Raw genomic sequence first — 27482 nt, 5'->3', positions numbered from 1 at the left:
AAAATACACATAAAATAATGTAAATTTGTATGAAAATATATAAATAAATACACATAAAATAACGTAAATTTGGATAAAATATGTATACAAAATAAGCATTAAATAATAGAAATATGTATAAAAAATATATATACAAAATACACATAGAATAATGTTAACTCGTATAAAAATAAATAAACAGAATATCAATAAAATAATGTAAATGTATTAAAAATAAATATACAAAAATACACATGAAATAATTAAATTTGTATTAAAATAAATATAAAAAATGCACATACAATAAAGTAAATTTATATTAAAATAGATATGCAAAATACACATAAATAATGTAAATATTTATCAAAAGACATATACGAATACACATAAAATTGAGTAAATTTCTATGAAAATATGCATACAAAATACATATATAATGATGTAAATAAGTATAAAAATATATATACCAAATACCCCTAAAATAATGTAAATTCGTATCAAAATAAATAAACAAAATTCCGATAGAAGAACGTATATTTGTTAAAAAATAAATATACAAAATACACATAAAATAGCGAAAATTTGTATAAAAGTATATACAAAAAAAAAAAAAAAAATAACTTCAATTTGTATGAAAATAGATATACAAAATACACATATTATTAGTTATAATTGTATTTAAATACATGTACAAAATACACATAAAATAATGTAAATTTGTATGAAATGAAAACAAATACACATAAAATAACGTACATTTTATAAAATATATATAAAAAATACACATAGAATAATGTAAAATCGTATCAAAACAAATACACAAAGTATCAATAAAATAATGTAAATTTGTATGAAAATAAAGATGCAAAATACACATAAAATAAAGCATATTATTATAAAATTACATATACAAAAATACACATAGAATAATTAAATTTGTATTAAAATTAATATACAAAATGCACATACAATAAGGAAAATTTGTATTGAAAAAATATGCAAAATACACATAAAACAGTGTAAATTTATTTCAAAATATATATACGAACACATATAAAATAACGTAGATTTCTATAGAAATATATATACAAAATACACATGAAATGATGTAAATACGTATAAAAATATATATACAAAATACACATTAAATAATGTATATTCGCGTCAAAATAAATAAACAAAATATCGATAAAAGAATGTGTATTTGTATGAAAATAGATATACAAAATACACATAAAATAACCTGAATTTGTATAAAAATATATACCAAAATACACAAAAATAATTTAAACTTGTATGAAAATAAATATACAAAATACACATAAAATTAGGTAATTTTGTGTTGAAATACGTATACAAAATACACATAAAATAATGTTAATTTGATTGAAAATACATAAACAAATACACTTAAAATAACGTAAATTTGTATAAAATATATATACAAAATACAAACTAAATAATGTAAATATATATAAAAAAAAATTTAGAAAAAACAAATAGAATATTGTAAAATCGTATCAAAATAAATACACAAAATATTAATAAGATAATGTAAATTTGTATAAAAATAAAGAAGAAAAATACCCATAAAATAACGCATTTAAAAAAAAAAGATAGATATACCAAAATACATATAAAAAATTTAAATTTGTAATAAAATGATTATAGAAAATACACATACACTAATTTAAATTTGTATTGAAATAGATATGCTAAATACATTTTTAAAAATGTAAATTTGTTTCAAAATATATATACGAATACACGTAAAATAACGTAGATTTCTATGAAAATATATATACAAAATACAGATAAAATGAAGTAAATACGTATAAAAAAATGTATACAAAATACACATAAAATAATGTAAATTCGTATCAAAATAAATAAACAAAATACCAATAAAAGAATGTGTATTTGTATAAATATAAATATAAAAAATACGCATAAGTTAACGTAAATTTATGTAATACTATACACAAAAATACACAGAAATAATTAAATTTGTATGGAAATAGATATATAAAATACACACAAAATAAGCTAAATTTGAATTGAAATATATATACAAAATACATAAAATAAAGCAAATTTGTATCAAAATATTTATACAAATACACATATAATAACGTAAACTTGTACAAAAATATATAAACAAAATACACATTAAATAATGTAAATACGTATAAAAAAACATATACAAAATACACATCAAATCATGTAATCATGTAAATAAACAAAATACCAATAAAATAATGTAAATTTGTATGAGAAAACATATACAAAATACTCATAAAATAACGCAAATTTCTATAAAAATATATGTATAGAAATGCACATAAAATAAATTTGAATAAAAATATATATACAAAACACACATTAGATAATGTAAATGAGCATAAAAATATTTATACAACAACCTATGAAATAATCTAAATTCATATCGAATTAAATTAAGAAAATACCAATAAAATATTGTAATTTTGAATGAAAATATATATAGAAAATAAATATAAAATAACCTAATACAATTACAAATATACACAAAATAATATAAAATTTAATTAAATAAATATACAAAATAAACATAAAAAAAGGTAAATTAATAATGAAATAAATGTAAAAATACTCATAAAATAATATAAATTTGTATGAAAATAAATATACAAATAAACATAAAATAACTTGAATTTGTATAAAATTTGTAGCAAAATATATACGAATACACACAATAAAATAACGTAAATTTTTATGAAAATGTATATACAAAATGCACATAAAATAATTTAAATACGTAGAAAATTATATATACAAAATACAAATAAAATAATGTAAATTCGTATCAAAATAAATGAACAAAATTCCAATAAAAGAATGTATATTTGTAGGAAAATATATATATATATATATATATATATATATATATATATATATATATATATATATATATATATATATATATATATATATATATATATATATATATATATATATACAAAATACATATAAAAGAACTAAAATTTGTATGAAAATATATACAAAAATACACAGAGATAAATTAAATTTGTTTGAAAATAGATATGCAAAATACACATAAAATTGGGAAAATTTGTATTGAAATACATATACAAAATACTCTTAAATAAAGTAAATTTGTTTGAAAATATATAAACAAATACACATAAAATTACGTAAATTTGAGTAAAATATATAAACAAAATACACATTAAATAATGTAAATTCGCGTCAAAATAAATAAACAAAATATCAATTAAAGAATGTGTATTTGTATGAAAATAGATATACAAAATACACATAAAATAACCTAAATTTGTATCAAACTATATACAAAAATATACAAAAATATTTTAAATTTGTATGAAAATAAATATACAAAATACACAAAAAATTAGGTAAATTTGAATTGAAATACATATAAAGAATACACATAAAATAATGTAAATTTGAATGAAAATACATAAACAAATACACTTAAAATAACGTAAATTTGTATAAAAAAATATATACAAAACACAAATAGAATAATGTAAAATCGTATCAAAACAAATACACAGAATATTAATAAAATAATGTAAATTTGTATGAAAATAAAGAAGCAAAATACCCATAAAATAACGCATTTTTTTTATTTATAAAAATATATATTCCAAAATACACATAAAAAAATTTAATTTGTATTAAAATAAATATACAAAAAACTCATACAATAAGGTAAATTTGTATTGAAATAGATATGCAAAATACATATAAAACAATGTAAATTTATTTCAAAATATATATACGAATACACATAAAATAACGCAGATTTCTAAAAAAATATATATACAAAATAAACATAAAATGAAGTAAATACGTATAAAAAATGTATACAAAATACACATAAAATAATGTAAATTCGTATCAAATTAAATAAACAAAATACCAATAAAAGAATGTGTGTTTGTATAAATATAAATATACAAAATACACATAAAATAACGTAAATTTATATAAAACTATATACAAAAATTCACAGAAGTAATTTAATTTGTATGAAAATAAATATACAAAATACACACAAAATAAGCTAAATTTGAATTGAAATATATATACAAAATACATGAAATAAAGTAAATTTGTATCAAAATATTTATACAAATACACATATAGTAACGTAAATTTGTATGAAAATATATAAACAAAATACAGATTAAATAATGTAAATACGTATAAAAAGTATGTACAAAATATACATATAATCATGTAATTCGTATCAAAATAAATAAACAAAATACCAATAAAATAATATAAATTTGTATGAGTAAACGTGTATGTTGCATATTTTTTCAATACAAATTTACCTTATTATATACGCATTTTGTATATTAATTTTAATACAAACTTAATTATTCAATGTGTATTTTTGTATCAGTATTTTTATAAACATATGCTTTATTTTATGGGTATTTTGCATCTTTATTTTTATACAAATTTACATTATTTTATTGATATTCTGCTCATTCAATTTGATACGAATTGAATTTTGTATATATTTTTCATACGAATTTACGTTATTTTATGTGTATTTGTTTATATATTTTGACACAAATTTACAATATTTTATGGGTATTTTGTATATACATTTCAAAAGAAATTTACCTAGTCTTATGTGTATTTTGTATATCTATTTTCATACAAACTCAAATTATTTCTATGTATTATTGTATATATTTTAATACAAATTTTAGTTATGTTATTTGTATTTTGTAAATTAATTTTCATTCAAATATATACTATTTTATTGTTTTTTTGTTGATTTATATTGATACGACTTTACATTATTTTATATGTACTTTGTATATATATTTTTATATGCATTTACATTATTTAATATTTATTTTGAAAATATATTTTTATTCAAATTCATTGTATTTTATGTGTATTTGTATATATATTTTCATATAAATTTACATTATTTTTTGTGTATTTTGTACATATATTTTATTACAAATCTACCTTATTTTATGTTTATTTTGTATGTGTATTTTGTATATTTATATTTATCCAAATACACATTCTTTTATTGGTATTTTGTTTATTTATTTTAATTCGAATTTACATTATTTTATGTGTATTTTGTATACATTTTTTTATACGTATTTACTTAATTTTATGTGTATTTTGAAGATATATTTCTATAGAAATCTACGTTATTTTATTTGTATTCGTATATATATTTTGAAACAAATTTACATTGTTTTATATGTATTTTTGCATATCTCTTTCAATGCAAATTTACCTTATTGTAGGTGCATTTTGTATATTTATTCCAATACAAATTTAAATATTATATGAGTATTTTGGTATATATATTTTTAAAAGAAATGCGCTTTTTTATGGGAGTTTTGCATCTTTATTTTCATACAAATTTACATTATTTTATTGATATTCGGTGTATTTATTTTGATACGATTTTACATTATTCTATTTGTTTTTTGAATATACTTTTTTAAACATATTTACATTATTTAAAGTGTATCTTGCATATATATTTTCTACAAATTTATTATCTATTATCTATTTTCATACAAATACACATTCTTTCCATGATATTTTGTTTATTTGTTTTGACACGAATTTTCATTATTTTATATGTATTTTGTATATATATTTTTATACGTATTTACATAATTTCATATGTATTTTGTATATATATTTCTATAGAAATCTACTTTATTTTATGTGTGTTCGTATATATATTTTGAAAGAAATTTACATTGTTTTTATGTATTTTTCAATATCTCTTTCAATACAAATTTACCTTACTGTATATGCATTTTTGTATATTATTTCAATACAAATTTAAATATTTTATGTGTATTTTGATATATATATTTTTATAAAAAAATGCGATATTTTTGGGGAATTTTGCATCTTTATTTTCATACAAATTTACATTATTTTATAGATATTCTGTGTATTTATTTTGATACGATTTTACATTATTCTATTTGTTTTTTGTATATATTTTTTTATACACATTTACATTATTTAATGTGTATCTTGCATATATATTTTATACAAATTTACGTTATTTTAAGTGTATTTGTTTATATATTTTCATTCAAATTTACGTTATTTGATGTGTATTTTGTTTATGTATTTCAATACAAATTTACCTAATTTTAAGTGTATTTTGTATATTTCTTTTCATACAAATTTAAATTATTTTTGTGTATTTTTTATATAGTTTTATACAAATTTAGGTTATTTTATGTACGCATTTACATTATTTAATGTGTGTTTTGTATATATATTTTTATGCAAATTTAATTTATTTTATGTGCATTTTTGTACATATTTTTATATTAATTTTCGTTATTTGTATATGTTTTCTCATACAAATTTACATTATTTTATTGCTATTTTGTTTATTTATTTTAATACGAATTACATGATTATATGTGTATTTTGTACATATTTTTTATACGTATTTACATTACTTAATGTGTATTTTGTTTATTTATTTCTAAACAAATCTACGTTATTATATATATTTGTATAAATATTTTGATACAAATTTTCATTATTTTATGTATTTTGTATATACATTTCAATTCAAATTTAGCTTATTTTAGCTGTATTTTGTATATCTATTTTCATACAAATTTAATTACTACTGTGTATTTTTGTAAATAGTTTTACACAAATTTGCGATATTCTATGTGTATTTGTATATTTATATTTATACAAATACACATTCTTTGATTGGTATTTTGTTTATTTATTTTGATACGATTTTACATTATTTTATGTGTATTTTGTATTCATTTTTTTATACGTATTTACTTCATTTTATGTGTATTTTGTATATATTTTTATAGAAATCTACGTTATTTTATGTGGATTCGTATATATATTTTGAAACAAATTTACATTGTTTTATATGTATTTTGCATATCTATTTCAGTACAAATTTACCTTATTGTATGTGCATTTTTTATATTTATTTTAATACAAATTTATTATTTTATGTGTATTTTTGTATATATATTTTTATAAAAAATACGTTATTTTATGGGTATTTTGCATCTTTATTTTCATATAAATTTAAATTATTTTATTAATATTCTGTGTATTTATTTTTGATACGATTTTACATTATTCTATTTGTGTTTTGTATATATTTTTTTATACATATTTACATTATTTATTGTGTATTTTGTATATATATTTGATACAAATCTACGTTATTTTAAGTGTATATGTTTATATATTTTCATTCAAATTTACATTATTTTATGTGTATTTTGTAAATGTATTTCAATACAAATTTAAATAATTTTGTGTATTTTGTATATTTATTTTCATATAAATTTAAATTATTTCTGTGTATTTTTGTATATAGTTTTATACAAATTTAGGTTATTTTATGTGTATTTTTTTATATCTATTTTCATACAAATACACATTCTTTTATTGATATTTTGTTTATTTATTTTGTCACGAGTTTACATTATTTAATGTCTATTTTATATATATATTTTTATACGTATTTACAGCATCTCAAGTGTATTTTGTATATATATTTCTATAGAAATCTGCGTTATTTTATGTGTATTCGTAATATATATTTTGAAACAAATTTACATTGTTTTATTTGTATTTTGCATATTTCTTTTTAATAAAAATTTACCTTATTGTATGTGCATTTTGTATATTCTTTTTACTACAAATTTAATTATTGAATGTGTATTTATGTATATGTATTTTTAAAAAAATATGCTTTATTTTATGGGTATTTTGCATCTTTATTTTCATACAAATTTACATTATTTTATTGATATGTTGTGTATTTATTTTGATACGATTTTACATTATTCTATGTGTATTTTGTATATATATTTAATACAAATGTATGTTATTTTATGTGTATTTGTTTTCATTTCATACAAATTTTCATTATTTTATATGTATTTTGTACATGTATTTAAAGACAAATTTAACTACTTATATTTGTATTTTGTATATCAATTTTCATAAAAATTGATTTTTTTTTTGTATATATTTTTATACAAATTTTCGTTATTTTATGTGTATTTTGTATATTTATTTTCCTACAAATATACGTTCTTTTATCGGAATTTTGTTTGTTTATTTAGATACGAATTTACATTATTTTAGGTGTCTTTCGTATATGTATTTTTATACTATTTACATCATTTTATATGTATTTTGTATGTATATTTTCATAGAAATTTACTCTATTTTTTGTGTATTCGTATATATATTTTGATACAATTTACATTTTTGATTTGTATTTTGCATATGTATTTCAATACAAATTTACTTTATTGTATATGCATTTTCTATATTTATTTCAATACAAATTTAATTATTTCATGTGTATTTTTGTATATATATTTTTATGCATATATGCTTTATTATATGGGTATTTTGCATCTTTATTTTCATACAGATTTAAATTATTTTATTGATATTCTGTTTATTTATTTTGATACGATTTAACTTTATTCTATATGTATTTTGTATATATATTTTTATACATATTTACATTATTTAAATATATTTTGTATATATATTTTATCCAAATTTACGCTATTTTATGTGTATTTGTTTACATATTTTCATACAAATTTACATTATTTTATGTGTATTTTGTATATGTATTTCAATACAAATTTGCCAAACTTTATGTGTATTTTGCATATCTATTTTCAAACATATTTAAACTATTTTTGTGTATTTTTGTATTTATTTTTATACAAATTTTAGTTATTTTATTTGTATTTTGTATATATATTTTCCTACAAATATATATTCTTTTATCATAATTTTGTTTATTTATTTTGATACGAGTTTACATTATTTTATGTGTATTTTGTATATATATTTTTCTACGAATTTACATTATTTTATGTGTATTTTGTATATATATTTTAATAAAAATTTACATTATTTTATTGTGTGTATTCGTATTTATTTTGATACAAATTTTATACAAATTCATGTTATTTTATGTGTATTTGTATATATATTTTCATTCAAATTTATATTATTTTATGTGTATTTTTACATATTTTTCATTACAAATTTACCTTATTTTATGATTATTTTGTATATTTAATTCAATTTTTTTATCATTTTATGTGTATATTTGTATTTTTATTTACGTAGTTTTATGTGTATTTTCTATATATATTTTCATCCAAAATTACATTATTTTATTGGAATTTTCTTTATTTAACTCGATACGAATTTAATTTCTTTCATAGGTATTTTGTATACATATGTTTATGCTCATTTACATTATGTAATGTATGTTTTGTATATATTTTTTAATGCAAATTTATTTTATGTACTTTTTTGTACATATATTTTTATAGAATTTATTTAATTTATCTGTACTTTGTATATGTTTTCTCATAAAAAATTACATTATTTTATTGGTATTTTGTTTATTTATTTTGATGCGAATTACAAGAATATATGTGTATTTTGTAGATATTTTTTTATACGTAATTATATGTGTATTTGTAAAAATATTTTGATACAAATTTACATTATTTTATGTATTTTGTATATACATTTCAATTCAAATTTAGCTTATTTTATCTGTATTTTGTATGAATATTTTCTTACGAATTTAATTACTTCTGTGTATTTTTGTATATAGTTTTATACAAATTTACGTTATTTTGGGTGTATTTTGTATATTTATATTTATACAAATACACATTCTTTTATTGGTATTTTGTTTATTTATTTTGATACGAATTTACATTATTTTATGTGTATTTTGTATAGATTTTCTTATTCGTATTTACTTCATTTTATGTGTATTTTGTATATATATTTTTATAGAAATCTACGTTATTTTATGTGTATTCTTATATATATTTTTAAAGAAATTTACATTGTTTTTTAAGTATTTTGCATATCTATTTCAATACAAATTTACCTTATTGTATGTGCTTTTTGTATATATATAGTAATACAAATTTAAATATTTTATGTGTATTTTTGTATATATACATATATATATATATATATATATATATATATATATATATATATATATATATATATATATATATATATATAATATATATATATATATATATATATATATATATATATATATATATATATATATATATATATATATTTTTATAAATATATATCTTTATTTTCATACAAATTTACATTGTTTTATTAATATTCTGTGTATTTATTTTGATACGATTTTACATTATTCTATTTGTGTTTTGTATATATTTTTTTATACATATTTACATTATTTAAAGTGTATTTTGTATATTTTAAAACAAATTTACGTTATTTTATGCGCATCTGTTAAAATATTTTGATACAAATTTACATTATTTTATGTATTTTGTATATATATTTCAATACAAACTTAGTTTATTTTATGTATATTTTTATATCTATTTTCATTCATATCAAAATAAATAAACAAAATAGCAATAAAATAATGTAAATTTGTATGAGAAAACATATACAAATACACATAAAATAACGCAAATTTATAAAAAAATATATGTACAAAAATGCACATAAAATAAAGTAAATTTGCATAAAAATATATATATATATATACAAAACACACATTAAATAATGTAAATGCGTACATAAAATAACCAAAATTTGTATAAAACAATATACAAAAATACACTAAAATAATTAAAATTTGTATGAAAAGAAATATACAAAATACACATAAAATTAGGTAAATTTGTATTGAAATACATATACAAAATACACATAAAAAAATGTAAATTTGAATGAAAACAAATAAACAAATACACTTAAAATAACGTAAATTTGTATAAAATATATATGCAAGATACACATTAAATAATGTAAATGTGTATAAAAAATATATACAAAAAAAGAAATAGAATAATGTAGAATCGTATCAAAATAAATACACAGAATATCAATAATATAATGTAAATTTGTATGAAAAAAAAGATGCAAAATTCCCATAAAATAGCGCATTTTTCATAAAAATAGATATACCAAAATACACATAAAATATTAAAATTTGTATTGAAATAAATATACAAAATGCATATACAGTAAGGTAAATTTGTGTTGAAAGAGATATTCAAAAATACATATAAAACAATGTAAATTTGTTTCAAAATATATATACGAATACACATAAAACAACGTAGATTTCTATAGAAATATATGTACAAAATACACATGAAATTATGTAAATACGTATAAAAATATATATACAAAATACATATTAAGTAATGTAAATTCGTGTCAAAATATATAAACAAAATATCATGAAAAGAATGTGTATTTGTATGAAAATAAATAATAGATAATAAATGTGTATGAAATATATATGCAAGATGCACATTAAATAATGTAAATATGTATAAAAAATATATATACAAAAAACAAATAGAATAATGTAAAATCGTGTCAAAATAATAACACCGAATATTAATAAAATAATGTATTTTTGTATGAAAATAAAGATGCAAAATTCCCATCAAATAGCACTTTTCTTATAAATATATATATACCAAAATACAAATAAAATAATTAAATTTGTATTGAAATAAATATACAAAATGCACATACAATAAGGTAAACTTGTATTGAAAGAGATATGCAAAAATACATATAAAACAATGGAAATTTGTTTCAACATATATATACGAATACACATAAAATAACGTAGATTTCTATAAAAAATATATATACAAAATACACATAAAACTAAGTAAATACGTATAAAAAAATGTATATAAAATACACATGAAATAATGTAAATTCGAATCAAAATAAATAAACAAAACACCAATAAAAGAATGTGTATTTGTATAAATATAAATATACAAAATACACATACAAAATAAACATAAAATAAGGTAAATCTGTAATGATATATATGTACAAAATACACATAAAATAATGTAAATTTATATGAAAATATTAATACAAATACACATAAAATACCATGAATTTGTATAAAAATATATATTCAAAATAAATACTAAATTATGTAAATGCGTATAAAATATATATACAAAGTACATATAAAATAATGTAAATTCGTATCAATATAAATCAACAAAACACCAATAAAATAATATATATTTGAAAGAAAATAGATTTACAAAATACACATAACTCAACTACAATTTGTATTAAAATATATACAAAAATACAAAGAAATAATTTGAGTTTGTATGAAAATAGATATACAAAATACGCATAAAACTAGGTAAATTTCTTTTGAAATATATATACAAAATACCCATAAGATATTGTAAATTTTTGTCAAAATATATAAACAAATACACATAAAATAACGTAAATTTGTATGAAAATAATATACAAAATACACATAGAATAATATCAAATCGTATCGATATGAATGAGCAGATTATCAATAAAATAGGAATATATATACAAAATACACATGAAATGATGTAAATACGTATAAAAATATATATACAAAATACACATTAAATAATGAAAATTCGAGTCAAAATAAATAAACAAAATATCAATAAAAGAATGTGTATTTGTATGAAAATAGATATACAAAATACACATAAGATAACCTAAATTTGTATAAAACTATATACAAAAATACATAAAAATAATTTAAATTTGTATGAAAATAAATATACAAAATACACATAAAATTAGGAAAATTTGTATTGAAATACATATACAAAATACACATAAAATAATGTAAATTTGAATGAAAATATAAAAAAAATACACATAAAATAACGTAATTTTGTATAAAATATATATACAAAATACACATTAAATAATGTAAATATGTATAAAAAAATATATAGAAAACACAAATAGAATAAAGTAAAATCGTATCAAAATATATACACAGAATATTAAAAAAAATAATGTAAATTTGTAAGAAAATTAAGATGCAAAATACCTATAAAATAACGCATTTTTTATAAAATTATAGATACCAAAATACACATAAAATATTTGAATTTGTATTACAATAAATATACAAAATGCACATACAATAAGGTAAATTTGTATTGAAATAGATATGCACGATACATATAAAATAGTGTAAATTTGTTTCAAAATATATATACGAATACACATAAAATAACGTAGATTTCTATAAAAATACATATACAAAATACACATTAAATAAAGTAAATACGTATAAAAAAATGTACAATAAATACACATAAAATAATGTAAATTCGTATAAATATAAATAAACAATATAGCAATAAAAGAATGTGTATTTGTATAAATATAAATATACAAAATGCACATAAAATAACGTAAATTTATATTAAACTATATACAAAAATACACAGAAGTAATTATATTTGTATGAAAATAGATAAAAATACACACAAAATAAGCTTAATTTGAATTGAAATATATGTACAAAATACATAAAATAAAGTAAATTTGTATCAAAATATTTTTACAAATACACATATAATTACGTAAATTTTATATAAAAATATATAAATAAAATACACATTAAATAATGTAAATACGTATAAAAAAATATGTTCAAAATACTCATATAATCATGTAATTCGTATCAAAATAAATAGACAAAATACCAATAAAATAATGTAAATTTTTATGAGAAAACATATACAAAATACACATAAAATAACGCAAATTTCTATAAAAATATATGTACAAAAATGCACATAAAATAAATTTGCAATAAAAAATATATACAAAACACACATTACATAATGTAAATGAGTATAAAAAAATTTATACAAAATACCTATGAAATAATCTAAATTCGTATCGAATTAATTTAAGAAAATACCAATAATATAATGTAATTTTGGATGAAAATATATATAGAAAATACACATAAAATAACCTAAATACAAATACAAATATACACATAAAATAATTTAAAATTGAATGAAATAAATATACAAAATAAACATGCAATTAGTTTAATTTGTATTTAAATACATTACATTACATTATTTTAGGTGTATTTGGTATATATATTTTTATACTATTTACATCATTTTATATGTATTTCGTATGTATAATTCATATTATTGATATTTTTTTTTTTTTGTATATATTTTTATACAAATTTTCGTTATTTTATGTGTATTTTGTATATTTATTTTCCTACAAATATACGTTTTTTATCGGAATTTTGTTTATTTATTTTGAACCGAATTTACATTATTTAGGTGTATTTGATACATATATATTTTTATACTTATTTACATCATTTTATATGTATTGTGTATGCATATTTTCATAAAAATTTACTCTATTTTATGTGTATTCGTATATATATTTTTGATACAAATTGACATTATTTATGTGTATTTTGCATATCTATTTCAATACAAATTTACTTTATTGTATGTGCATTTTGTATATTTATTTTAATACAAATTAAATTATTTTATGTGTATTTTTGTATATATATTTTTATGCAAATATGCGTTATAATATGGGTATTTTGCATCTTTATTTTCATACAAATTTACATTATTTTATTGATATTCTGTTTATTTATTTTGATACGATTTAACATTATTCTATGTGTATTTTGTATATATTTTTTTATACATATATACATTATTTAATGTTTATTTTGTATATATATTTTATCCAAATTTACGTTATTTTATGTGTATGTGTTTATATATTTTCATACAAATTTACATTATTTTATGTGAATTTTTTATATGTATTTCAATACAAATTTGCCTAATTTTATGTGTATTTTGCATATATATTTTCAAACAAATTTAAATTATTTTTTGTTTTTTTGTATATATTTTTATACAAATTTTACTTATTTTATTAGTATTTTGTATATATATTTTTCTACAAACATACATTCTTTTATTGGAATTTTGTTTATTTATTTTGATACGAATTTACATTATTTTATGTGTATTTTGTATATATATTTTTCTACGTATTTAAATTATTTTATGTGTATTTTGTATATACATTTTCATAAAAATTTACGTTATTTTATTGTGTGTATTCGTATATATTTTGAAACAAATCTTATACAAATTCATATTATTTTATGTGTATTTGTATATATATTTTCATACAAATTTATGTGTATTTTGCATACATTTTCTTATACTTATTTACTTCATTTTATGTGTATTTTGTATTAATATTTTTATAGAAATCTACGTTATTTTGTGTATTCGTATATATATTTTGAAACAAATTTACATGGTTTTATATGTATTTTGCATATATATTTCAATACAAATTTACCTTAATGAATGTGCATTTTGTATATTTATTTCAATACAAATTTAAATATTTTATATATATATATATATATATATATATATATATATATATATATATATATATATATATATATATATATATATATATATATATATATATATATATATATATATATATATATATATATATATATATATATATATATATATATATATATATATATATATATATATATATATATATATATATATATATATATATTTTGTGTGTATATTTGTATTGGTATTTAGGTAATTTTAAGTGTATTTTCTCTATATATTTTCCTCCAAAATTACATTATTTTTGGGTATTTTCTTCATTTAATTCGATACGAATTTAGATTTTTTCATAGGTATTTTGTATACATATTTTTATACTCACTTACATTATTTAATGTCTGTTTTGTGTATATATTTTCTATGCAAACTTACTTTATTTTATGTGCATTTTTGTACATATATTTTTATAGAAATTTGCATTATTTTATGAGTATTTTGCATATGTTTTCTCATACAAATTTACATTATTTCATTGGTATTTTATTAATTTATTTTGATACGAATTACATGATTATATGTGTATTTTGTACATTTTTTGTACGTATTTACATTATTTAATGTGTATTTTGTTTGTATATTTTAATACAAATTTACGTTATTATATGTGTATTTGTATAAATATTTTGATACAAATTTACATTGTTTGATATATTTTGTATATATATTTCAATTCAAATTTAGCTTATTTTTTGTGTATTTTGAATATCTATTTTCAAACAAATTTAATTTCTTTAGTGTATTTTTGCATTTAGTTTTATATAAATTTACGTTATTTTATGTGAATTCTGTTTTTTTTATATTTATACAAATACACATTCTTTTATCAGTATTTTGTTTATTTATTTTGATACGAGTTTACATTATTTTATGTGTATTTTGTATACCTTTTTTTTATACGTATTTACTTCATTTTATGTGTATTTTGTATATATATTTTCATAGAAATCTACGTTATTTTATGTGTATTCGTATATATATTTTGAAACAAATTTACATTGTTTTATATGTATTTTGCATATCTATTTCAATACAAATTTACCTTATTGTATGTGCATTTTGTATATTTATTTTAATACAAATTCAAATATTTTATGTGTGTATTTATATATATATATATATATATATATATATATATATATATATATATATATATATATATATATATATATATATATATATATATATATATATATATATATATATATATATATATATATATATATAAATGCGTTATTTTATTGGTATTTTGCATCATCTTTTTCATACAAATTTACATTATTTTATTAATATTCTGTGTATTTATTTTGATACGATTTTACATTAATCTAATTGTGTTTTGTATATATTTTTTATACATATTTGCATTATTTAATGTGTATATTGTATATATATTTTTTACAAATTTACGTTATTTTAAGTGTATTTGTTTATATATTTTCATTCAAATTTACATTATTTTATGTGTATTTTATAAATTTATTTCAATAGAAATTTACCTAATTTTATTTGTATTTTGTATATTTATTTTCATACAAATTTAAATTATTTTTGTGTATTTTTGTATATAGTTTTATACAAATTTTGGTGATTTTATGGGTGTATTGTATATCTATTTTCATACAAATATACAATCTTTTATTGATATTTTGTTAATTTAATTTGACTCTAATTTACATTATTTAATGTGTATTTTATATATATATATATATATATATATATATATATATATATATATATATATATATATATATATATATATATATATATATATATATATATATATATATATATATATATATATATATATATATATATATATATATATATATATATATATATATATTTTATACGTGTTTACATCATTTCATGTGTATTTTGTATATATATTTCTATAGAAATCTACGTTGATTTATGAGTATTCGTATATACATTTTGAAACAAATTTACACTGTTTTATGTGTATTTTGCATATTTTTTCAATACAAATTTATCTTATTGTATATGCATTTTTTATATTAATTTTGATACTAATTTAATTATTCTCTGTGTATTTTTGTATATGTATTTTTATAAAAATATGCTTTATTTTATGGGTATTTTGCATCTTTACTTTCATACAAATTTACATTATTTTATTGATATTCTCTGTATTGATTTTGATACGATTTTACATTATTCTATGTGTATTTTGAATATATATTTTATACAAATGTACGTTACTTTATGTGTGTTTCTTTTTATTTCATACAAATTTTCATTATTTTATGTGTATTTTCTACATGTTTTTAAATACAAATTTTACATATTATATGTGTATTTTGTATATCTATTTTCATACAAATTGAAATTATTTTTGTGTATTTTTGTATATATTTTTATATAAATTTTCGTTATTTTATATATATTTTGTATATTTATTTTCCTACAAACATACGTACTTTTATCGGATTTTTGTTTATTTATTTTGACACGAATTTAAATTATTTGAGGTATATTTGGTATATGTATTTTTATACTTATTTACATCTTTTAATATGTATTTTGTATGAATATTTTCATAGAAATTTACTCTATTTTATGAGTATTCGTATATATATTTTGATACAAATTTACTTTATTGGTGTGAATTTTCCATATCTATTTCAATACAAATTTACTTTATTGTATGTGCATTTCGTATATTTATTTTAATACAAATGTAATTATTTTATATGTATTTTTGTATATATATTTTTATACAAATATGCGTTATTATATAAGTATTTTGCATCTTTATTTTCATACAAATTTACATTATTTTATTGTTATTCTGTTTATTTATTATGATACGATTTAACATTATTCTATGTGTATTTTGTATATATATGTTTATACATATTTACATCATTTAATGTATATTCTGTACATATCCAAATGTACGTTATTTTATGTGCATATGTTTATATATTTTCACACAAATTTACATTGTTTTATGTGTGTTCTGTATATGTATTTCAATACAAATTGGCCTAATTTTATGTGTATTTTGCATATCTATTTTCAAACAAATTTAAATTATTTTTTGTTTATTTTTTTATATATTTTTATACAAATTTTAGTCATTTTATTTGTATTTTGTATATATATTTTCCTACAAATATACATTCTTTTATTGGAATTTTGTTGACTTATTTTGATACGAATTTACATTACTTTATTTGTATTTTGTATATATTTTTCTACGTATTTACATTATTTTATATGTATTTTGTATATATATTTTCATAAAAATTAACGTTATTTTATTGTGTGTATTCGAATATGTTTTGATACAATTTTTTTACAAATTCATGTTATTTTATGTGTATTTAAATATATATTTCATATAAATTTACATTATTTTATGTGTATTTTTACATATATTTCATTACAAATTTACTTTATTTTATGTTTATTTTATATATTCATTTCATGCAATTTTAAATTATTTTATGTGTATATTTGTATTTGTATTTAGGTTATTTTATGTGTATTATTATATATATTTTCATCCAACATTACATTATTTTATTGGTATTTTGTTAATATAATTCGAAACGAATTTAGATTATTTGAAAGGTATTTTGTATACATGTTTTTATACGCATTTACACATTTAATGTGTGTTTTGTATATATATTTTTATGCAAATTTACTTTATTTGATGTGCATTTTTGTACATATATTTTTAAAGAAATTTGCGTTATTTTATGTGTATTTTGTATATGTTTTCTCATACAAATTTATATTATTTCACTGGTATTTTCTTTATTTATTTTGATACGAAACGTGATTTTATGTGTTTTTTGAATATATTTTTTATACGTATCTACATTATTTAATGTGTATTTTGTTTATATATTTTTATACAAATTTACGTTATTATATGAGTATTTGTATAAATATTTTGATACAAATTTACTTTATTTTATGTATTTTGTATATATATTTCAATTCAAATTTAGCTTATTTTGTGTGTATTTTGTATATCTATTTTCATACAAATTTAATTACTTCTGTGTATTTTTGTATATAGTTTTTTTATAAATTTACGTTATTTTACGTGTATTTTGTATTTTTATATTCATACAAATACACTTTTTTTTTTTTTTGCTATTTTATTTTGACATTATTTTATTTATTTTGTTGATTTATTTTGATGCGAATTTACATTATTTTATGTTTATTTTGTATACATTTTTTTATACGTATTTACCTCATTTTATGTGTATTTTGTATATATATATTTATAGAAATCTACTTTATTTTATGTGTATTAGTATATATATTTTGAAACAAATTTACATTGTTTTTTATGTATTTTGCATATCTATTTCAATACAAATTTACCTTACTGTATGTGTATTTTGTATATTTATTTTAATACAAATTTAATTTTCTTATGTGTATATTTGTATATAATATTTTTATAAAAAAAGGCGTTATTTATTTTGGTATTTTGCTTCTTTATTTTCATACAAATTTACATTATTTTATTAATATTCTGTATATTTATTTTGATACGATTTTACATTATTCTATTTGTGTTTTGTATATATTTTTTTATACATATTTACGTTATTTAATTTGTATTTTGTTTATATATTTTATACAAATTGTTTATGTATTTTTATTCAAATTTACATTATTTTATGTGTTTTTTGTATATGTATTTCAATACAAATTTAGCTAATTTTATGTGTATTTTGTATATTTATTTTCATACAAATTTAAATTATTTTTGTGTATTTTTGTATATAGTTTTATATAATTTTAGGTTATTTTATGTGTATTTTGTATAGCTATTTTCATACAAATGCATATTCTTTTAATGATATTTTGTTTATTTATTTTGACGCGAATTTACATTACGTAATGTGTATTTTGTATATATATTTTTTACGTTTTTACATCATATCATGTGTATTTTGTATATATATTTCTATAGAAATCTACGTTATTTTATGTGTATTCGTATATATATTTTGAAGAAATTTACACTGTTTTATGAGTATTTTGCATATTTTTTCATTACAAATTTACCTTATTGTATCTGCATTTTGTATATTAATTTTAATACAAATTTAATTATTCTATGTGTATTTTTGTATATGTATTTTTATAAAAATATGGTTTATTTTAAGGTTATTTTGCATCTTTATTTTCATACAAATTTATATTATTTTATTGATATTCTGTGTATATATTTTGATGCGATTTTACATTATTCTATGTGTATTTTGTTTATATATTTTATACAAATATACGTTATTTCATGTGTATTTGTTTTCATTTCGTACAAATTTACATTATTTTATGTGTATTTTGTACATGTATTTATATACAAATTTAACTAATTATATGTGTATTTTGTATATCTATTTCATACAAATTGAAATTATTGTTGTGTTTTTTTTGTATATATTTTTATAGAAGTTTTCGTTATTTTATGTGTATTTTCTATATTTATTTTCCTACACATATACGGTCTTTTATCGGAATTTTGTTTATTTATTTTGATACGAATTTACATAATTTAGGTGTATTTAGTATATATATTTTTATACTTTTTTACATCATTTATATGTATTTTGTATGTATGTTTTCATAGAAATTTACTCTATTTTTTGTGTATTCGTATATGTATTTTGATTCAAATTTACATTATTTATGTGTATTTTGTATATCTATTTCAATACAAATTTACTTTATTGGATGTCCATTTTGATTATTTATTTTAATACAAACTAAACTATTTTATGTGTATTTTTGAATATATATTTTTATACAAATTTACATTATTTATGTGTATTTTGCATATCTATTTCAATACAAATTTACTTTATTGTATGTGCATTTTGAATATTTATTTTAATACAAATTAAATTATTATTATGCGTTATTATATGGGTATTTTTTCGTCTTTATTTTCATACATATTTACATTATTTTATTTATATTCGTATCAAAATAAATAAACAAAACTCCACTAAAAGAATGTATATTTGAAGGAAAAATATATATACAAAATACAAATAAAATAACTAAAATTTGTATAAAAATATATACAAAAATTTACACAAAAATAATTTAAATTTGTTTGAAAATAGATATGCAAAATACACATAAAATTAGGCAAATTTCTATTGAAATACATATACAAAATACACATAAAATAATGGAAATTTGTATGAAAATATATAAACAAATACACATTAAATAAAGTAAATTTCCATGAAATATACATACATAATATGCATTAAATAATATAAATATGTATCAAATATGTATACAAAGTACACATAGAATTTTGTAAAATCGTATCAAAATAAATAAACAGAATATCAATAAAATAATGTAAATTTGTAAATGAAAATAAAGATGCAAAATACCGACAAAATAAAGCATATTCTTATAAAAATACATATACAAAAATACACATTGAATAATTAAATTTGTATTAAAATTAATATACAAAATGCACATACAATAAAGTAAATTTGTATTGAAAAAATATGCAAATTACACTTAAACTGTAAATTTGTTTCAAATATATATACGAATACACATAAACTAACGTAGATTTTTATAGAAATATATGTACAAAATACATATGAAATGATGTAAATACGTATAAGAATATATATACAAAATACACATTAAATAATGTAAACTCGTTCAAAATAAATAAACAAAATATCAATAAAAGAATGTGTATTTGTATAAAAATAGATATACAAAATACACATAAATACAAAAAAATAATTTAAATTTGTATAAAAATAAATATACAAAATACACATAAAATTAGGTAAATTTGTATTTAAATACATATACAAAATACACTTAAAATAATGTAGATTTGAATGAAAATATATAAACAAATACACTTAAAATGATGTAAATTTGTATAAAATATATATACAAAATACACATTAAATAATGTAAATATGTATAAACAACAAACAAAACAAAAATAGAGTAATGTAAAATCGTTTAAAAATAAATTCACAGAATATTAATAAAATAATGTAAATTTGTTTGAAAATTAAGATGCAAAAAACCCATAAAATGCATTTTTTTTTAAATATATATAACAAAATACACATAAAATATTTGAATTTGTATTAAAATAAATATACAAAATGCAGATACAATAAGGTAAATTTGTATTGAAATAGATATGCAAAATACATATAATGTAAATTTGTTTCAAAATATATATACGAATACACATAAAATAACGTAGATTTCTATAAAAATATATATCCAAAATACACATAAAATTAAGTAAATACGTATAAAAAAATGTATACAAAATACACATAAAATAATGTAAAATCGTATCAAAATAAATAAACAAAATACCAATAAAAGAAAGTGTATTTGTATAAATATAAATATACAAAATACACATAAAATAATGTAAATTCCAATCAAAATAAACATAATACGAGTAAAATAATGTGTATTTGTATAAATATAAATATAAAAAATACACATACAAAATAAACATAAAATAAGGTAAATTTGTAATGAAATATATGTAAAAAATAAATATAAAATAATATAAATTTATATGAAAATATATATACAAATACACATAAAATACCATGAATTTGTATAAAAATATTTATTAAAAATTAATATTAAATAATGTAAATGCGTATAAAATATATATATGCAAAATAATATAAAATAATGTAAATTATCAATATAAATCAACAAAATACCACTAAAATAATATATATTTAAATGAAAATAAATCACAAAATACACATAACATAACTAAAATTTGTTTTAAAATATATATAAAAAAATACATAAAAATAATTTGTATGAAATATGAAAATAGATATACAAAAACACATAAAACTAGGTAAATTTCTTTTGAAATATATAAATAAATACCCATAAATATTGTAATTGTTGGAAATATATAAAAATATATAATACACATAAAATAACGTAAATTTGTATGAAAAATATATACAAAATACACATAGAATAATGTCAAATCGTATCAAAATAAATGAGCAGAATATCAATAAAAGAATTTAAATTTTTATGAAAATAAAGATGGAAAATACCCATAAAATAAATCATATTTTTATAAAAATAGATATACAAAAATACATATAGAATAATTAAATTTGTATTAAAATTAATATACAATATGCATATACAATAAGGTAAATTTCTATTGAAAAAATATGCAAAATACACATAAAAGTGTAAATTTGTCTCAAAATCTATATACGAATACACATAAAATAACGTAGATATCTATAGAAATATATATACAAAATACACATTAAATGATGTAAATTCGCGTCAAAATAAAAAATATCAATAAAAGAATGTGTATTTGTATGAGAAGAGATATACAAAATACACATAAAACTAGGTAAATTTGTATTGAAATACATGTACAAAATACACATAAATTAATGTAAATTTGAATGAAAACATATAAACATATACACTTAAAATAACGTAAATTTGTATTAAATATATTTACAAAATACACATTAATAATGTAACTATGTATAAAAATATTATATACAAAACACAAATAGAATAATGTAAAATCGTATCAAAAATAAAAACACAGAATATTGATAAAATAATGTAAGTTTGTATGAAAATAAAGATGCAAAATACCCATAAAATAACGCATTTTTTATAAAAATATATATACCAAAATACACATAAAATATTAAAATTTGTATTAATATAAAAATTAAAAATGCACATAAATTAAGGTAAATTTGTATTGAAATAGATATGCAAAATAAATATAAAACAATGTAAATTTGTTTCAAAATATATATACGAATATACATAAAATAACGTAGATTTCTAAAAAAAATATATACAAAATACACATAAAATGAAGTAAACACGTATAAAAAAATGTATACAAAATACACATAAACTAATGTAAAATCGTATCAAAATAAATAAACAAAATACCAATAAAAGAATGTGTATTTGTATAAATATAAATATACAAAATACACATAAAATAACGTAAATTTGTATAAATCTATATACAAAAATACACAGAAGTAATTAAATTTTTATGAAAATAGATATACAAAATACAGATAAAATAAGCTAAATTTTAATTGAAATGTATATACAAAATACATAAAATAATGTAAATTTGTATCAAAATATTTATACAAATACATATAATAACGTAGATTTGTTTAAAAATATATAAGCAAAATACACATTAAGTAATTTAAATACGTATAAAAAATATGTACAAAATACATATATAATCATGTAATTCGTATCAAAATAAATAAACAAAATAGCAATAAAATAATGTAAATTTCTATGAGAAAACATATACAAATACACATAAAATAACGCAAATTTCTACAAAAATATATAAACAAAAATGCAAATAAAATAAAGTAAATTTGCATAGAAATATGTATACAAAACACACATTAAATAATGTAAATGCGTACATAAAATAACCTAAATTTGTATAAAACTATATACAAAAACACACAAAAATAATTTAAATTTGTATGAAAAGAAATATACAAAATACACATAAAATTAGGTAAATTTGTAATGAAATACATATACAAAATACACATACAATAAGTTAAATTTGAATGAATATATATAAACAAATACACTTAAAATAACGTAAATTTATATAAAATATATATGCAAGATACACATTAAATAATGTAAATGTGTATAAAAAAAAATATACAAAAAACAAATAGAATAATGTAAAATCGTATCAAAATAAATACACAGAATATCAATAATACAGCGCATTTCTTATAAAAATATATATAAAAAATACACATAAAATATTTAAATTTGTATAAAAATAAATATACAAAATGCACATACAATAAGGTAAATTTGTATTGAAAGAGATATGCAAAAATACATATAAAACAATGTAAATTTGTTTCAAAATATATATACGAATACACATAAAATTACGTAGATTTCTTTTAAAAATATATATACAAAATACCCATAAAATTAAGTAAATGCGTATAAAAAAATGTATACAAAATACACATAAAACAATGTAAATTCCAATCAAAATAAATTAACAAAATACCAATAAAAGAATGTGTATTTGTGTAAATATAAATATACAAAATACACATACAAAATAAACATAAAATAAGGTAAATTTGTAATGAAATATTTGTACAAAATACACATAAAATAATGAAAAATTATATGAAAATATATATACAAATACACATAAAATACCATGAATTTGTATGAAAATATATATTCAAAAAAAATATTAAATAATGTAAATGCGTATAAAAATATATATACAAAGTACATATAAAATAATGTAAATTCGTATCAATATAAATCAACAAAATACCAATAAAATAATATATATTTGAAAGAAATTAAATTTACAAAATACACAAAACATAACTAAATTTTGTATTAAAATATATACAAAAATACATAGAAATAATTTGAGTTTGTATGAAAATAGATATACAAAATACACTTAAAACTAGGTAAATTTCTTTTGAAATATATATACAAAATACCCATAAAATATTGTAAATTTGTGTCAAAATATATAAACAAATACACAAAATAACGTAAATTTGTATGAAAAATATATACAAAATACACATAGAATAATGTCAAATCGTATGAATTTGTATGAATGAGCAGAATATCAATTAAATAATGTAAATTTGTATGAAAATAAATATGCAAAATATATATAAAATAAAGCATATTTTTATAAAAATACATATACAAAAATACACATAGAATAATAAAATTTTTATTAAAATTAATATACAAAATACATATACAATAAGGTAAATATGTATTGGAAAAATATGCAGCATACACATAAAAGTGTAAATTTGTTTCAAAATCTATATTCGAATACACATAAAATAACTTAGATTTCTATAGAAATATATATAAAAAATACACATGAAATGATGTAAATACGTATAGAAATATATATTCAAAATACACATTAAATAATGTAAATTCGCGTCAAAATAAATAAACAAAATATCAATAAAAGAATGTGTATTTGTATGAAAATAGATATACAAAATAGACATAAAATAACCTAAATTTGTATAAAACTATAAACAAAAATAAACAAAAATAATTTAAATTTGTATGAAAATATATATACAAAATACACATAAAATTATGTAAATTTGTATTGAAATACATATACAAAATGCACATAAAATAATGTAAATTTGAATGAAAATATATAAACATATACACTTTAAATAACGTAATTTGTATGAAATATGTATAAAAAATACACATTAAATAATGTAAATATGTATTAAAAAATATATACAAAAAACAAATAAAATAATGTAAAATCATATCAAAATAAATACACAGAATATTAATAAAATAATGTAGATTTGTATGAAAATAAAGATGCAAAATACCCATAAAATAACGCATTTTTTATAAAAATATATATACCAAAATACACATTATATATTAAAATTTGTATTAGAATAAATATAAAAAATGCACATACAATAAGGTAAATTTGTATTGAAATAGATATGCAAATTACATATAAGACAATGTAAATTTGTTTCAAAATATATATACGAATACACATAAAATATCATAGATTTCTATAAAAATATATACAAAATACACATAAAATGAAGTAAATACGTATAAAAAAATGTATACAAAATACATATAAAATAATATAAAATCGTATCAAAATAAATCAACAAAATACCAATAAAAGAATGTGTATTTGTATGAATATAAATATACAAAATACACATAAAATAACGTAAATTTGTATAAAACTATATTAAAAAATACACAGAAGTAATTAAATTTGTATGAAAATAGATATACAAAATACAGATAAAATAAGCTAAATTTGAATTGAAATGTATATACAAAATACATAAAATAATGTAAATTTGTATCAACATATTTATAAAAATACATATAATAACGTAGATTTGTTTAAAAATATATAAACAAAATACATATTAAGTAATGTAAATACGTTTAAAAAATATGTACAAAATACATATATAATCATGG

This window comes from Eriocheir sinensis, unplaced genomic scaffold (genome assembly GCF_024679095.1).
Source record: "Eriocheir sinensis breed Jianghai 21 unplaced genomic scaffold, ASM2467909v1 Scaffold134, whole genome shotgun sequence".
Taxonomy (NCBI): domain Eukaryota; kingdom Metazoa; phylum Arthropoda; class Malacostraca; order Decapoda; family Varunidae; genus Eriocheir; species Eriocheir sinensis.
Note: the sequence above shows the minus strand (reverse complement) of the source record.